This window comes from Puma concolor, chromosome B4 (genome assembly GCF_028749965.1).
Source record: "Puma concolor isolate L17-30 chromosome B4, mPumCon1.1.hap2, whole genome shotgun sequence".
Classification (NCBI taxonomy): domain Eukaryota; kingdom Metazoa; phylum Chordata; class Mammalia; order Carnivora; family Felidae; genus Puma; species Puma concolor.
In genome coordinates, this window is record NC_141673.1 from 57,363,234 (window position 1) to 57,366,457 (window position 3,224).

The 3,224-nt window shown below is 40.4% G+C and overlaps 1 long non-coding RNA gene across 1 annotated transcript in view; it reads right to left on the bottom strand.

Annotated features, from left to right (window-relative positions):
- Nucleotides 1-269: 269 nt before the first annotated feature.
- Nucleotides 270-3,224, bottom strand: part of LOC147579081 (uncharacterized) — a 28,089-nt gene continuing 25,134 nt past the window's right edge. Inside the window, exon 3 of the long non-coding RNA XR_015253132.1 lies at nt 270-393. This is a non-coding gene — a long non-coding RNA (uncharacterized LOC147579081). The remainder of the gene's footprint in view (nt 394-3,224) is intronic.

Here is a 3,224-nt window from a genome sequence, read left to right on the forward strand (position 1 = left end):
TTTTCAGCTTTAATTGACAAAAGTATAATTGACAAAATTGTTTAATGTGTATTAAACTTCACAAATGACTCTGATATGCAAATAGGATTAAAAGCCAATTATAAAGGAATATATTTATTTGTGCCATACAGTTAATTTAATCACATGACCTTATATTCAGTTCTACCAATGATGAAGAGTTGATCGATTTTTTTAGTTCTACAAAATCAAACAGATGAAAAAAAAATGACCATTTGAGATTTCAAAAATATCTTACCGTTAGTAACCACTTTGCTTCTAGGTTAAAAATAAAAATGTCTGTGATGATTTTCTTCTTATGTTTGGCATCTCCATTGGTCCCTGGAGCTCTCTAGCTGGGTGTTGCTATTCCATGAGTTGCCTGAAGCAGAATATCTAGGGAGGAGTTAGGACTGAAGTTGCTGGGGGCATTCTCACAGCCAATGTCAATCAAGAGCAGTATTCCAAGAGCCACAATAGGTGCCCTAGGATACTGCATCAAACATATATATTTATTATTATGTATATAAAAATATATATTTCAGATAATTACAATTTATCCCCCAAGCGCAAAATCCCTGCAATATCCCGCCATCCACGTCCAAAAATGAATAATTGTTCCATTGTTAATCAGTGGTTGATCTTCTAGAACAGTAACTCAATACCATATTGCCTCAGAGGTTATTCAATAATGATAGCTATTTTCAACTTCTCACCAAATCATAAGAAAAATATAACCAGCAGAAACTTTGAATATTTCATAATGTCTGGTTAAAGGTGTTAGGAGTTTAAGGAAGAATACAGATGCTGCAGAAGGAAATTTGGAATGGTTTTACTTTTCCAAGATGTATTTTTCTCCATACGTATAAACATAGAGAACAGACTGGTGGTTGCCAGAGGGGAGGAGGGGAGGGGAATGAGCAAAATAGGTGAAGGAGGTCAAGAGGTACAAACTTCCAGTTATAAAAATGAATAAGCCACAAGGATGAAAAGTACAGCATAGGGAATATAGTCAATTATACTGTAATAACTGAGTGGTGACACATGGTAACTACGTTTCTTGTGGTAAGCATTTCGTATGTATATAATCATAAAATTGCTATGTTGTACACCTGAAACTAATATCATATGTCAACTATATTTCAATTAAAAACAAACAAATAAATGAAAAAGGGGCATTTTCCTCTAACAGAGTATTCAGGGAAAAATAATCACAGACTGATTTTTTTGAATTTATTTATTTTGAGAAAGAGAGAGAAAGAGAGACAGAGCATGAGCAGGGGAGGGGCAGAGAGAGAGGGAGACACAGAATCCAAAGCAGGCTCCAGTCTCTGAGCTGTCAGCACAGAGCCCGACATGAGGCTCAAACCTACAAACCATGAGATCATGACCTGAGCCAAAGTCAGACACTTAACCAACTGAGCCACTCAGGTACCCTGACAGACTGATTTTTTAAATATGCACATTTTATCCTCAATTATTTATTAAATGGCATTTGCACACAACCTCAGATCAAGCCATAAGAAAGGAAGCCCAATTTGGTCACCATTGTGTTTGTGTCTACGACTTTAGATACCCCAGCCCAAAAGGGGACAAATATAAAATTGCAATAGAAACTGTGCTCAAACTGCAAAATTAACCGAAGTCAATAGGATCATACCAGTAAACCATCTGTAAATTATTGAGTGTTCCTGCTAGGAATTTACCCAAGGGATACAGGAGTACTGATGCATAGGGGCACTTGTACCCCAATGTTTATAGCAGCACTCTCAACAATAGCCAAATTATGGAAAGAGCCTAAATGTCCATCGACTGATGAATGGATAAAGAAATAGTGGTTTATATACACAATAGAGTACTATGTGGCAATGAGAAAGAATGAAATATGGCCCTTTGTAGCAACATGGATGGAAGTGCAGAGTGTTATGCTAAGTGAAATAAGCCATACAGAGAAAGACAGATACCATATGTTTTCACTCTTATGTGGATCCTGAGAAACTTAACAGAAACCCATGGGGGAGGGGAAGGAAAAAAATAAAAAAAGAGGTTAGAGTGGGAGAGAGCCAAAGCATAAGAGACTCTTAAAAACTGAGAACAAACTGAGGGTTGATGGGGGGTGGGAGGGAGGGGAGGGTGGGTGATGGGTATTGAGGAGGGCACCTTTTGGGATGAGCACTGGGTGTTGTATGGAAACCAATTTGACAATAAACTTCATATATTGAAAAAATAATAATAAAATAAAATAAAATTTTCAAAAAAATTATTGAGTGCTCAAAAAATTCCTGTTTTTATGGAATCTGTAATAAATGAAATAAATAATCACAAAGCGCTAACTAAAGAGAGGTGTGAGGGGGAGTGATATCAGTCACATGGTCCTCTGCTTCATCCCTACTCAGCAACAATAATTTGGCAGCCACCCACAGATGAAAGTTCCTTTGTGGGAGTTAAAGAATCCAGGTAGGAGACCGTGAAACCCTGGTGAAGCCCAAGACGAAGGAGGGCCACTTTGAGAGGCAGGCCTGTGCCCAGGTAGTAGGAAGGCTCACCAACAGTGGGCTTGGCTGTAGACCCCTGGGTCTACAGCCGTGTTCCCCCCCTGGACTCCGTACAGCCCTGTTTCACCTACCAGCACCATCCACCTGTGCCCATGGACCTCAGTCTCTGAAGCAGCCTGTGACCCAGCTTCAGTCCCTCTTAGCTGCCAGTCCTCCCTGCCTAGGGGCTTCGAGGGAGGCAGGCCTATCTGTGCCACTGAGACAAGTTCACTGACATTGGTCCAATTGCCAATCCTGAAGCAGCCCCATAACCTGACTCCACCCTTTAAAGCCATGGTCTGGAAACAGTCCTGCCTGCCAGGCTAACCTGCCTTTTTTTGGGGGGGGGGGGGCGGTCCCAGAAGCACCATCAGATCCAGGCAGACTCCCCTCCCCTCTCCTCCTCTGCCTGTAATGGCGACTCCTTTAGTCACCTATGAAGTTTTCATGTACAAAAACAATGTGTAGAGTTATGACAGTGGTCCTCACATATGACAGGCTGTCAGATAAAAAAGGGGCTGGGCTTGTTCTGTGGGGTCCCAGAAGACTGATCTTTGGAAAGTATTGGGAACAAATTCCCTAACAATGACAGCTAACAGACAATGGAAGAAGGGTTTTTGTGAAGAGGCGAATTGCCTTTACAAAAAAAATTGAAATAGAAACAAACATTTGTTACAAACTTTGTCAAGGAGA